The following is a 15,799-nucleotide window of genomic DNA, read 5'->3' on the forward strand; positions in this document are numbered from 1 at the left end:
ACTTTTGGATATAAAATGAGCATCTTTATCGTCATTTTCATGCTTCTAGGGAGCCAAAACTCAAGATTTGGCTCATGGTTAAAAGTGACTTAAAAGGACCCAAATGCTCACTTCGAGGGCTTAAAACGTGTTTATTCACTGCGGGAAGAGATATAAACAACATTTAGAGTAAATTAATGTTCATGCAAGAACGTTCAATTTTTCATGCAAAACGATCGATGACCCGCGACCTGATGAAATTGCTCCGAGATTACCAAAATGGTCCGTTTTGAAAATGTTCATCTTTCAACTAATTTTGACTCTCAGAGGTGGATCATCACTTTTGGATATAAAATGAGCATCTTTATCGTCATTTTCATGCTTCTAGGGAGCCAAAACTCAAGATTTGGCTCATGGTTAAAAGTGACTTAAAAAGGCCCAAATGCTCACTTTGAGGGATTAAAGCGTGTTTATTCACTGCAGGAAGAGATATAAACAACATTTAGAGTAAATTAATGTTCATGCAAGAACGTTCTATTTTTCTTGCAAAACGATCGATGACCCGCGACCTGATGAAATTGCTCCGAGATGACCAAAATGGTCCGTTTTGAAAATTTTCATCTTTCAACTAATTTTGACTCGCAGAGGTGGATCATCACTTTTGGATATAAAATGAGCATCTTTATCGTCATTTTCATGCTTCTAGGGAGCCAAAATTCAAGATTTGGCTCATGGTTAAAAGTGACTTAAAAAGGCCCAAATGCTCACTTCGAGGGCTTAAAACGTGTTTATTCACTGCGGGAAGAGATATAAACAACATTTAGAGTAAATTATTGTTCATGCGAGAACGTTCAATTTTTCATGCAAAACGATCGATGACCCGCGACCTGATGAAATTGCTCTGAGATGACCAAAATGGTCCGTTTTAAAACCTTCCATCTTTCAACTAATTCTGACTTTCAGAGGTGGATCATCACTTTTGGAGATAAAATGAGCATCTTTATCGTCATTTTCATGCTTCTAAGGAGCCAAAACTCAAGATTTGGCTCATGGTTAAAAGTGAATTAAAGAACCCAAATGCTCACTTCGAGGGCTTAAAACTTGTTTATTCAGTGCGGGAAGAGATATAAACAACATTTAGAGTAAATTAATGTTCATGCAAGAACGTTCAATTTTTCATGCAAAACGATCGATGACCCGCGACCTGATGAAATTGCTCCGAGATGACCAAAATGGTCCGTTTTGAAAATTTTCATCTTTCAACTAATTTTGACTCTCAGAGGTGGATCATCACTTTTGGAGATAAAATGAGCATCTTTATCGTCATTTTCATGCTTCTAGGGAGCCAAAACTCAATATTTGGCTCATGGTTAAAAGTGACTTAAAAAGGACCAAATGCTCACTTCGAGGGCTTAAAACGTGTTTATTCACTGCGGGAAGAGATATAAACAACATTTAGAGTAAATTAAAGTTCATGCAAGAACGTTCAATTTTTCATGCAAAACGATCGATGACCCGCGACCTGATGAAATTGCTCCGAGATGACCAAAATGGTCCGTTTTGAAAATTGTCATCTTTCAACTAATTTTGACTCTCAGAGGTGGATCATCACTTTTGGAGATAAAATGAGCATCTTTATCGTCATTTTCATGCTTCTAGGGAGCCAAAACTCAAGATTTGGCTCATGGTTAAAAGTGACTTAAAAAGGCCCAAATGCTCACTTTGAGGGCTTAAAACGTGTTTATTCACCGTGGGAAGAGATATAAACAACATTTAGAGTAAAATAATGTTCATGCGAGAACCTTGAATTTTTCATGCAAAACGATCGTTGACCCGCGACCTGATGAAATTGCTTTGAGATGACCAAAATGGTCCGTTTTGAAAATGTTCATCTTTCAACTAATTTTTACTCTCAGAGGTGGATCATCACTTTTGGAGCTAAAATGAGCATCTTTATAGTCATTTTCATGCTTCTAGGGAGCCAAAACTCAAGATTTGGCTCATGGGTAAAAGTGACTTAAAAGGACCCAAATGCTCACTTCGAGGGCTTAAAACATGTTTAGTCACTGCGGGAAGAGATATAAACAACATTTAGAGTAAATTATTGTTCATGCGAGAACGTTCAATTTTTCATGAAAAACGATCGATGACCCGCGACCTGATGAAATTGCTCCGAGATGACCAAAATGGTCCGTTTTGAAAAATTTCATCTTTTAACTAATTTTGACTCTCAGAGGTGGATCATCACTTTTGGATATAAAATGAGCATCTTTATCGTCATTTTCATGCTTCTAGGGAGCCAAAACTCAAGATTTGGCTCATGGTTAAAAGTGACTTAAAAACGCCCAAATGCTCACTTTGAGGGATTAATACGTGTTTATTCACTGCGGGAAGAGAAATAAACAACATTTAGAGTAAATTAATGTTCATGCAAGAACGTTCAATTTTTCATGCAAAACAATCGATGACCCGCGACCTGATGAAATTGCTCCGAGATGTCCAAAATGGTCCGTTTTGAAAATTTTCATCTTTCAACTAATTTTGACTCTCAGAGGTGGATCATCACTTTTGGATATAAAATTAGCATCTTTATCGTCATTTTCATGCTTCTAGGGAGCCAAAACTCAAGATTTGGGTCATGGTTAAAAGTGACTTAAAAAGGCCCAAATGCTCACTTCGAGGGCTTAAAACGTGTTTATTCACTGCGGGAAGAGATATAAACAACATTTAGAGTAAATTATTGTTCATGCGAGAACGTTCAATTTTTCATGCAAAACGATCGATGACCCGCGACCTGATGAAATTGCTCTGAGATGACCAAAATGGTCCGTTTTAAAACCTTCCATCTTTCAACTAATTCTGACTTTCAGAGGTGGATCATCACTTTTGGAGATAAAATGAGCATCTTTATCGTCATTTTCATGCTTCTAAGGAGCCAAAACTCAAGATTTGGCTCATGGTTAAAAGTGAATTAAAAGGACCCAAATGCTCACTTCGAGGGCTTAAAACGTGTTTATTCACTGCGGGAAGAGATATAAACAACATTTAGAGTAAATTAATGTTGATGCAAGAACGTTTAATTTTTCATGCAAAACGATCGATGACCCGCGACCTGATGAAATTGCTCAGAGATGACCAAAATGGTCCGTTTTGAAAATTTTCATCTTTCAACTAATTTTGACTCTCAGAGGTGGATCATCACTTTTGGAGATAAAATGAGCATCTTTATCGTCATTTTCATGCTTCTAGGGAGCCAAAACTCAAGATTTGGCTCATGGTTAAAAGTGACTTAAAAAGGCCCAAATGCTCACTTCGAGGGCTTAAAACGTGTTTATTCACTGCGGGAAGAGATATAAACAACATTTAGAGTAAATTAATGTTCATGCGAGAACGTTCAATTTTTCATGAAAAACGATCGATGACCCGCGACCTGATGAAATTGCTCTGAGATGACCAAAAAAGTCCGTTTTGAAAATGTTCATCTTTCAACTAATTTTGACTCTCAGAGGTGTATCATCACTTTTGGAGATAAAATGAGCATCTTTATCGTCATTTTCATGCTTCTAGGGAGTCAAAACTCAAGATTTGGCTCATGGTTAAAAGTGACTTAAAAAGGCCCAAATGCTCACTTCGAGGGCTTAAAACGTGTTTATTCACTGCGGGAAGAGATATAAACAACATTTAGAGTAAATTAATGTTCATGCAAGAACGTTCAATTTTTCATGCAAAACGATCGATGACCCGCGATCTGATGAAATTGCTCCGAGATGACCAAAATGGTCCGTTTTGAAAATTTTCATCTTTCAACTAATTTTGACTCTCAGAGGTGGATCATCACTTTTGGAGATAAAATGAGCATCTTTATCGTCATTTTCATGCTTCTAGGGAGCCAAAACTCAAGATTTGGCTCATGGTTAAAAGTGACTTAAAAAGGCCCAAATGCTCACTTCGAGGGCTTAAAACGTGTTTATTCACTGCGGGAAGAGATATAAACAACATTTAGAGTAAATTAATGTTCATGCAAGAACGTTCAATTTTTCATGCAAAACGATCGATGACCCGCGACCTGATGAAATTGCTCCGAGATGACCAAAATGGTCCGTTTTGAAAATTTTCATCTTTCAACTAATTTTGACTCTCAGAGGTGGATCATCACTTTTGGAGATAAAATGAGCATCTTTATCGTCATTTTCATGCTTCTAGGGAGCCAAAACTCAATATTTGGCTCATGGTTAAAAGTGACTTAAAAAAGACCAAATGCTCACTTCGAGGGCTTAAAACGTGTTTATTCACTGCGGGAAGAGATATAAACAACATTTAGAGTAAATTACTATTTATGCGAGAACGTTCAATTTTTCATGGAAAATGATCGATGACCTGCGACCTGATGAAATTGCTCTGAGATGACCAAAATGGTCCGTTTTAAAACCTTCCATCTTTCAACTAATTCTGACTTTCAGAGGTGGATCATCACTTTTGGAGATAAAATGAGCATCTTTATCGTCATTTTCATGCTTCTAAGGAGCCAAAACTCAAGATTTGGCTCATGGTTCAAAGTGAATTAAAGAACCCAAATGCTCACTTCGAGGGCTTAAAACTTGTTTATTCACTGCGGGAAGAGATATAAACAACATTTAGAGTAAATTAATGTTCATGCAAGAACGTTCAATTTTTCATGCAAAACGATCGATGACCCGCGACCTGATGAAATTGCTCCGAGATGACCAAAATGGTCCGTTTTGAAAATTTTCATCTTTCAACTAATTTTGACTCTCAGAGGTGGATCATCACTTTTGGAGATAAAATGAGCATCTTTATCGTCATTTTCATGCTTCTAGGGAGCCAAAACTCAAGATTTGGCTCATGGTTAAAAGTGACCTAAAAAGGCCCAAATGCTCACTTCGAGGGCTTAAAACGTGTTTATTCACTGCGGGAAGAGATATAAACAACATTTAGAGTAAATTATTGTTCATCCGAGAACGTTCAATTTTTCATGCAAAACGATCGATGACCCGCGATCTGATGAAATTGCTCCGAGATGACCAAAATGGTCCGTTTTGAAAAGTTTCATCTTTCAACTAATTTTGACTCTCAGAGGTGGATCATCACTTTTGGAGATAAAATGAGCATCTTTATCGTCATTTTCAAGCTTCTAGGGAGCCAAAACTCAAGATTTGGCTCATGGTAAAAAGTGACTTAAAAAGGCCCAAATGCTCACTTCGAAGGCTTAAAACGTGTTTATTCACTGCGGGAAGAGATATAAACAACATTTAGAGTAAATTAATGTTCATGCAAGAACGTTCAATTTTTCATGCAAAACGATCGATGACCCGCAATCTGATGAAATTGCTCCGAGATGACCAAAATGGTCCGTTTTGAAAATTTTCATCTTTCAACTAATTTTGACTCTCAGAGGTGGATCATCACTTTTGGAGATAAAATGAGCATCTTTATCGTCATTTTCATGCTTCTAGGGAGCCAAAACTCAAGATTTGGCTCATGGTTAAAAGTGACCTAAAAAGGCCCAAATGCTCACTTCGAGGGCTTAAAACGTGTTTATTCACTGCGGGAAGAGATATAAACAACATTTAGAGTAAATTATTGTTCATGCGAGAACGTTCAATTTTTCATGCAAAACGATCGATGACCCGCGACCTGATGAAATTGCTCTGAGATGACCAAAATGGTCCGTTTTAAAACCTTCCATCTTTCAACTAATTCTGACTTTCAGAGGTGGATCAACACTTTTGGAGATAAAATGAGCATCTTTATCGTCATTTTCATGCTTCTAAGGAGCCAAAACTCAAGATTTGGCTCATGGTTAAAAGTGAATTAAAAGGACCCAAATGCTCACTTCGAGGGCTTAAAACGTGTTTATTCACTGCGGGAAGAGATATAAACAACATTTAGAGTAAATTAATGTTCATGCAAGAACGTTCAATTTTTCATGCAAAACGATCGATGACCCGCGACCTGATGAAATTGCTCAGAGATGACCAAAATGGTCCGTTTTGAAAATTTTCATCTTTCAACTAATTTTGACTCTCAGAGGTGGATCATCACTTTTGGAGATAAAATGAGCATCTTTATCGTCATTTTCATGCTTCTAGGGAGCCAAAACTCAAGATTTGGCTCATGGTTAAAAGTGACTTAAAAAGGCCCAAATGCTCACTTCGAGGGCTTAAAACGTGTTTATTCACTGCGGGAAGAGATATAAACAACATTTAGAGTAAATTAATGTTCATGCGAGAACGTTCAATTTTTCATGAAAAACGATCGATGACCCGCGACCTGATGAAATTGCTCTGAGATGACCAAAATAGTCCGTTTTGAAAATGTTCATCTTTCAACTAATTTTGACTCTCAGAGGTGTATCATCACTTTTGGAGATAAAATGAGCATCTTTATCGTCATTTTCATGCTTCTAGGGAGTCAAAACTCAAGATTTGGCTCATGGTTAAAAGTGACTTAAAAAGGCCCAAATGCTCACTTCGAGGGCTTAAAACGTGTTTATTCACTGCGGGAAGAGATATAAACAACATTTAGAGTAAATTAATGTTCATGCAAGAACGTTCAATTTTTCATGCAAAACGATCGATGACCCGCGACCTGATGAAATTGCTACGAGATGACCAAAATGGTCCGTTTTGAAAATTTTCATCTTTCAACTAATTTTGACTCTCAGAGGTGGATCATCACTTTTGGAGATAAAATGAGCATCTTTATCGTCATTTTCATGCTTCTAGGGAGCCAAAACTCAAGATTTGGCTCATGGTTAAAAGTGACTTAAAAAGGCCCAAATGCTAACTTCGAGGGCTTAAAACGTGTTTAGTCACTGCGGGAAGAGATATAAACAACATTTAGAGTAAATTATTGTTCATGCGAGAACGTTCAATTTTTCATGCAAAACGATCGATGACCCGCGACCTGATGAAATTGCTCCGAGATGACCAAAATGGTCCATTTTGAAAATTTTCATCTTTCAACTAATTTTGACTCTCAGAGGTGGATCATCACTTTTGGATATAAAATTAGCATCTTTATCGTCATTTTCATGCTTCTAGGGAGCCAAAACTCAAGATTTGGCTCATGGTTAAAAGTGACTTAAAAGGACCCAAATGCTCACTTCGAGGGCTTAAAACGTGTTTATTCACTGCGGGAAGAGATATAAACAACATTTAGAGTAAATTAATGTTCATGCAAGAACGTTCAATTTTTCATGCAAAACGATCGATGACCCGCGACCTGATGAAATTGCTCCGAGATGACCAAAATGGTCCGTTTTGAAAATTTTCATCTTTCAACTAATTTTGACTCTCAGAGGTGGATCATCACTTTTGGAGATAAAATGAGCATCTTTATCGTCATTTTCATGCTTCTAGGGAGCCAAAACTCAATATTTGGCTCATGGTTAAAAGTGACTTAAAAAGGACCAAATGCTCACTTCGAGGGCTTAAAACGTGTTTATTCACTGCGGGAAGAGATATAAACAACATTTAGAGTAAATTAAAGTTCATGCAAGAACGTTCAATTTTTCATGCAAAACGATCGATGACCCGCGACCTGATGAAATTGCTCCGAGATGACCAAAATGGTCCGTTTTGAAAATTGTCATCTTTCAACTAATTTTGACTCTCAGAGGTGGATCATCACTTTTGGAGATAAAATGAGCATCTTTATCGTCATTTTCATGCTTCTAGGGAGCCAAAACTCAAGATTTGGCTCATGGTTAGAAGTGACTTAAAAAGGCCCAAATGCTCACTTCGAGGGCTTAAAACGTGTTTATTCACCGTGGGAAGAGATATAAACAACATTTAGAGTAAAATAATGTTCATGCGAGAACCTTGAATTTTTCATGCAAAACGATCGTTGACCCGCGACCTGATGAAATTGCTTTGAGATGACCAAAATGGTCCGTTTTGAAAATGTTCATCTTTCAACTAATTTTTACTCTCAGAGGTGGATCATCACTTTTGGAGCTAAAATGAGCATCTTTATAGTCATTTTCATGCTTCTAGGGAGCCAAAACTCAAGATTTGGCTCATGGGTAAAAGTGACTTAAAAGGACCCAAATGCTCACTTCGAGGGCTTAAAACATGTTTAGTCACTGCGGGAAGAGATATAAACAACATTTAGAGTAAATTATTGTTCATGCGAGAACGTTCAATTTTTCATGAAAAACGATCGATGACCCGCGACCTGATGAAATTGCTCCGAGATGACCAAAATGGTCCGTTTTGAAAAATTTCATCTTTTAACTAATTTTGACTCTCAGAGGTGGATCATCACTTTTGGATATAAAATGAGCATCTTTATCGTCATTTTCATGCTTCTAGGGAGCCAAAACTCAAGATTTGGCTCATGGTTAAAAGTGACTTAAAACGCCCAAATGCTCACTTTGAGGGATTAATACGTGTTTATTCACTGCGGGAAGAGATATAAACAACATTTAGAGTAAATTAATGTTCATGCAAGAACGTTCAATTTTTCATGCAAAACAATCGATGACCCGCGACCTGATGAAATTGCTCCGAGATGTCCAAAATGGTCCGTTTTGAAAATTTTCATCTTTCAACTAATTTTGACTCTCAGAGGTGGATCATCACTTTTGGATATAAAATGAGCATCTTTATCGTCATTTTCATGCTTCTAGGGAGCCAAAACTCAAGATTTGGCTCATGGTTAAAAGTGACCTAAAAAGGCCCAAATGCTCACTTCGAGGGCTTAAAACGTGTTTATTCACTGCGGGAAGAGATATAAACAACATTTAGAGTAAATTATTGTTCATCCGAGAACGTTCAATTTTTCATGCAAAACGATCGATGACCCGCGATCTGATGAAATTGCTCCGAGATGACCAAAATGGTCCGTTTTGAAAAGTTTCATCTTTCAACTAATTTTGACTCTCAGAGGTGGATCATCACTTTTGGAGATAAAATGAGCATCTTTATCGTCATTTTCAAGCTTCTAGGGAGCCAAAACTCAAGATTTGGCTCATGGTTAAAAGTGACTTAAAAAGGCCCAAATGCTCACTTCGAAGGCTTAAAACGTGTTTATTCACTGCGGGAAGAGATATAAACAACATTTAGAGTAAATTAATGTTCATGCAAGAACGTTCAATTTTTCATGCAAAACGATCGATGACCCGCGATCTGATGAAATTGCTCCGAGATGACCAAAATGGTCCGTTTTGAAAATTTTCATCTTTCAACTAATTTTGACTCTCAGAGGTGGATCATCACTTTTGGAGATAAAATGATCATCTTTATCTTCATTTTCATGCTTCTAGGGAGCCAAAACTCAAGATTTGGCTCATGGTTAAAAGTGAATTAAAAGGACCCAAATGCTCACTTCGAGGGCTTAAAACGTGTTTATTCACTGCGGGAAGAGATATAAACAACATTTAGAGTAAATTAATGTTCATGCAAGAACGTTCAATTTTTCATGCAAAACGATCGATGACCCGCGACCTGATGAAATTGCTCAGAGATGACCAAAATGGTCCGTTTTGAAAATTTTCATCTTTTAACTAATTTTGACTCTCAGAGGTGGATCATCACTTTTGGAGATAAAATGAGCATCTTTATCGTCATTTTCATGCTTCTAGGGAGCCAAAACTCAAGATTTGGCTCATGGTTAAAAGTGACTTAAAAAGGCCCAAATGCTCACTTCGAGGGCTTAAAACGTGTTTATTCACTGCGGGAAGAGATATAAACAACATTTAGAGTAAATTAATGTTCATGCGAGAACGTTCAATTTTTCATGAAAAACGATCGATGACCCGCGACCTGATGAAATTGCTCTGAGATGACCAAAATAGTCCGTTTTGAAAATGTTCATCTTTCAACTAATTTTGACTCTCAGAGGTGTATCATCACTTTTGGAGATAAAATGAGCATCTTTATCGTCATTTTCATGCTTCTAGGGAGTCAAAACTCAAGATTTGGCTCATGGTTAAAAGTGACTTAAAAAGGCCCAAATGCTCACTTCGAGGGCTTAAAACGTGTTTATTCACTGCGGGAAGAGATATAAACAACATTTAGAGTAAATTAATGTTCATGCAAGAACGTTCAATTTTTCATGCAAAACGATCGATGACCCGCGATCTGATGAAATTGCTCCGAGATGACCAAAATGGTCCGTTTTGAAAATTTTCATCTTTCAACTAATTTTGACTCTCAGAGGTGGATCATCACTTTTGGAGATAAAATGAGCATCTTTATCGTCATTTTCATGCTTCTAGGGAGCCAAAACTCAAGATTTGGCTCATGGTTAAAAGTGACTTAAAAAGGCCCAAATGCTCACTTCGAGGGCTTAAAACGTGTTTATTCACTGCGGGAAGAGATATAAACAACATTTAGAGTAAATTATTGTTCATGCGAGAACGTTCAATTTTTCATGCAAAACGATCGATGACCCGCGACCTGATGAAATTGCTCTGAGATGACCAAAATGGTCCGTTTTAAAACCTTCCATCTTTCAACTAATTCTGACTTTCAGAGGTGGATTATCACTTTTGGAGATAAAATGAGCATCTTTATCGTCATTTTCATGCTTCTAGGGAGCCAAAACTCAAGATTTGGCTCATGGTTAAAAGTGACTTAAAAAGGCCCAAATGCTCACTTCGAGGGCTTAAAACGTGTTTATTCACCGCGGGAAGAGATATAAACAACATTTAGAGTAAATTAATTTTCATGCGAGAACGTTCAATTTTTCATGAAAAACGATCGATGACCCGCGACCTGATGAAATTGCTCTGAGATGACCAAAATAGTCCGTTTTGAAAATGTTCATCTTTCAACTAATTTTGACTCTCAGAGGTGTATCATCACTTTTGGAGATAAAATGAGCATCTTTATCGTCATTTTCATGCTTCTAGGGAGTCAAAACTCAAGATTTGGCTCATGGTTAAAAGTGACTTAAAAAGGCCCAAATGCTCACTTCGAGGGCTTAAAACGTGTTTATTCACTGCGGGAAGAGATATAAACAACATTTAGAGTAAAATAATGTTCATGCGAGAACGTTCAATTTTTCATGCAAAACGATCGTTGACCCGCGACCTGATGAAATTGCTCCGAGATGACCAAAATGGTCCGTTTTGAAAATTTTCATCTTTCAACTAATTTTGACTCTCAGAGGTGGATCATCACTTTTGGAGATAAAATGAGCATCTTTATCGTCATTTTCATGCTTCTAGGGATCCAAAACTCAAGATTTGGCTCATGGTTAAAAGTGACTTAAAAAGGCCCAAATGCTCACTTCGAGGGCTTAAAACGTGTTTATTCACTGCGGGAAGAGATATAAACAACATTTAGAGTAAATTAATGTTCATGCAAGAACGTTCAATTTTTCATGCAAAACGATCGATGACCCGCGACCTGATGAAATTGCTCCAAGATGACCAAAATGGTCCGTTTTGAAAATTTTCATCTTTCAACTAATTTTGACTCTCAGAGGTGGATCATCACTTTTGGATATAAAATGAGCATCTTTATCGTCATTTTCATGCTTCTAGGGAGCCAAAACTCAAGATTTGGCTCATGGTTAAAAGTGACTTAAAAGGACCCAAATGCTCACTTCGAGGGCTTAAAACGTGTTTATTCACTGCGGGAAGAGATATAAACAACATTTAGAGTAAATTAATGTTCATGCAAGAACGTTCAATTTTTCATGCAAAACGATCGATGACCCGCGACCTGATGAAATTGCTCCAAGATGACCACAATGGTCCGTTTTGAAAATTTTCATCTTTCAACTAATTTTGACTCTCAGAGGTGGATCATCACTTTTGGATATAAAATGAGCATCTTTATCGTCATTTTCATGCTTCTAGGGAGCCAAAACTCAAGATTTGGCTCATGGTTAAAAGTGACTTAAAAAGGCCCAAATGCTCACTTTGAGGGCTTAAAACGTGTTTATTCACTGCGGGAAGAGATATAAACAACATTTAGAGTAAATTATTGTTCATGCGAGAACGTTCAATTTTTCATGCAAAACGATTGATGACCCGCGACCTGATGAAATTGCTCTGAGATTACCAAAATGGTCCGTTTTAAAACCTTCCATCTTTCAACTAATTCTGACTTTCAGAGGTGGATCATCACTTTTGGAGATAAAATGAGCATCTTTATCGTCATTTTCATGCTTCTAAGGAGCCAAAACTCAAGATTTGGCTCATGGTTAAAAGTGAATTAAAAGGACCCAAATGCTCACTTCGAGGGCTTAAAACGTGTTTATTCACTGCGGGAAGAGATATAAACAACATTTAGAGTAAATTAATGTTCATGCAAGAACGTTCAATTTTTCATGCAAAACGATCGATGACCCGCGACCTGATGAAATTGCTACGAGATGACCAAAATGGTCCGTTTTGAAAATTTTCATCTTTCAACTAATTTTGACTCTCAGAGGTGGATCATCACTTTTGGAGATAAAATGAGCATCTTTATCGTCATTTTCATGCTTCTAGGGAGCCAAAACTCAAGATTTGGCTCATGGTTAAAAGTGACTTAAAAAGGCCCAAATGCTAACTTCGAGGGCTTAAAACGTGTTTAGTCACTGCGGGAAGAGATATAAACAACATTTAGAGTAAATTATTGTTCATGCGAGAACGTTCAATTTTTCATGAAAAACGATCGATGACCCGCGACCTGATGAAATTGCTCTGAGATGACCAAAATAGTCCATTTTGAAAATGTTCATCTTTCAACTAATTTTGACTCTCAGAGGTGTATCATCACTTTTGGAGATAAAATGAGCATCTTTATCGTCATTTTCATGCTTCTAGGGAGTCAAAACTCAAGATTTGGCTCATGGTTAAAAGTGACTTAAAAAGGCCCAAATGCTCACTTCGAGGGCTTAAAACGTGTTTATTCACTGCGGGAAGAGATATAAACAACATTTAGAGTAAATTAATGTTCATGCAAGAACGTTCAATTTTTCATGCAAAACGATCGATGACCCGCGACCTGATGAAATTGCTCCGAGATGACCAAAATGGTCCGTTTTGAAAATTTTCATCTTTCAACTAATTTTGACTCTCAGAGGTGGATCATCACTTTTGGAGATAAAATGAGCATCTTTATCGTCATTTTCATGCTTCTAGGGAGCCAAAACTCAAGATTTGGCTCATGGTTAAAAGTGACTTAAAAAGGCCCAAATGCTCACTTTGAGGGCTTAAAACGTGTTTATTCACTGCGGGAAGAGATATAAACAACATTTAGAGTAAATTATTGTTCATGCGAGAACGTTCAATTTTTCATGCAAAACGATTGATGACCCGCGACCTGATGAAATTGCTCTGAGATTACCAAAATGGTCCGTTTTAAAACCTTCCATCTTTCAACTAATTCTGACTTTCAGAGGTGGATCATCACTTTTGGAGATAAAATGAGCATCTTTATCGTCATTTTCATGCTTCTAAGGAGCCAAAACTCAAGATTTGGCTCATGGTTAAAAGTGAATTAAAAGGACCCAAATGCTCACTTCGAGGGCTTAAAACGTGTTTATTCACTGCGGGAAGAGATATAAACAACATTTAGAGTAAATTAATGTTCATGCAAGAACGTTCAATTTTTCATGCAAAACGATCGATGACCCGCGATCTGATGAAATTGCTCCGAGATGACCAAAATGGTCCGTTTTGAAAATTTTCATCTTTCAACTAATTTTGACTCTCAGAGGTGGATCATCACTTTTGGAGATAAAATGAGCATCTTTATCGTCATTTTCATGCTTCTAGGGAGCCAAAACTCAAGATTTGGCTCATGGTTAAAAGTGACTTAAAAAGGCCCAAATGCTCACTTCGAGGGCTTAAAACATGTTTATTCACTGCGGGAAGAGATATAAACAACATTTAGAGTAAATTATTGTTCATGCGAGAACGTTCAATTTTTCATGCAAAACGATCGATGACCCGCGACCTGATGAAATTGCTCTGAGATGACCAAAATGGTCCGTTTTAAAACCTTCCATCTTTCAACTAATTCTGACTTTCAGAGGTGGATCATCACTTTTGGAGATAAAATGAGCATCTTTATCGTCATTTTCATGCTTCTAAGGAGCCAAAACTCAAGATTTGGCTCATGGTTAAAAGTGAATTAAAAGGACCCAAATGCTCACTTCGAGGGCTTAAAACGTGTTTATTCACTGCGGGAAGAGATATAAACAACATTTAGAGTAAATTAATGTTCATGCAAGAACGTTCAATTTTTCATGCAAAACGATCGATGACCCGCGACCTGATGAAATTGCTCAGAGATGACCAAAATGGTCCGTTTTGAAAATTTTCATCTTTCAACTAATTTTGACTCTCAGATGTGGATCATCACTTTTGGAGATAAAATGAGCATCTTTATCGTCATTTTCATGCTTCTAGGGAGCCAAAACTCAAGATTTGGCTCATGGTTAAAAGTGACTTAAAAAGGCCCAAATGCTCACTTCGAGGGCTTAAAACGTGTTTATTCACTGCGGGAAGAGATATAAACAACATTTAGAGTAAATTAATGTTCATGCGAGAACGTTCAATTTTTCATGAAAAACGATCGATGACCCGCGACCTGATGAAATTGCTCTGAGATGACCAAAATAGTCCGTTTTGAAAATGTTCATCTTTCAACTAATTTTGACTCTCAGAGGTGTATCATCACTTTTGGAGATAAAATGAGCATCTTTATCGTCATTTTCATGCTTCTAGGGAGTCAAAACTCAAGATTTGGCTCATGGTTAAAAGTGACTTAAAAAGGCCCAAATGCTCACTTCGAGGGCTTAAAACGTGTTTATTCACTGCGGGAAGAGATATAAACAACATCTAGAGTAAAATAATGTTCATGCGAGAACGTTCAATTTTTCATGCAAAACGATCGTTGACCCGCGACCTGATGAAATTGCTCCGAGATGACCAAAATGGTCCGTTTTGAAAATTTTCATCTTTCAACTAATTTTGACTCTCAGAGGTGGATCATCACTTTTGGAGATAAAATGATCATCTTTATCTTCATTTTCATGCTTCTAGGGAGCCAAAACTCAAGATTTGGCTCATGGTTAAAAGTGAATTAAAAGGACCCAAATGCTCACTTCGAGGGCTTAAAACGTGTTTATTCACTGCGGGAAGAGATATAAACAACATTTAGAGTAAATTAATGTTCATGCAAGAACGTTCAATTTTTCATGCAAAACGATCGATGACCCGCGACCTGATGAAATTGCTCAGAGATGACCAAAATGGTCCGTTTTGAAAATTTTCATCTTTTAACTAATTTTGACTCTCAGAGGTGGATCATCACTTTTGGAGATAAAATGAGCATCTTTATCGTCATTTTCATGCTTCTAGGGAGCCAAAACTCAAGATTTGGCTCATGGTTAAAAGTGACTTAAAAAGCCCCAAATGCTCACTTCGAGGGCTTAAAACGTGTTTATTCACTGCGGGAAGAGATATAAACAACATTTAGAGTAAATTAATGTTCATGCGAGAACGTTCAATTTTTCATGAAAAACGATCGATGACCCGCGACCTGATGAAATTGCTCTGAGATGACCAAAATAGTCCGTTTTGAAAATGTTCATCTTTCAACTAATTTTGACTCTCAGAGGTGTATCATCACTTTTGGAGATAAAATGAGCATCTTTATCGTCATTTTCATGCTTCTAGGGAGTCAAAACTCAAGATTTGGCTCATGGTTAAAAGTGACTTAAAAAGGCCCAAATGCTCACTTCGAGGGCTTAAAACGTGTTTATTCACTGCGGGAAGAGATATAAACAACATTTAGAGTAAATTAATGTTCATGCAAGAACGTTCAATTTTTCATGCAAAACGATCGAT

Source organism: Lissotriton helveticus, chromosome 2_1 (genome assembly GCF_964261635.1).
Source record: "Lissotriton helveticus chromosome 2_1, aLisHel1.1, whole genome shotgun sequence".
Lineage (NCBI taxonomy): Eukaryota > Metazoa > Chordata > Amphibia > Caudata > Salamandridae > Lissotriton > Lissotriton helveticus.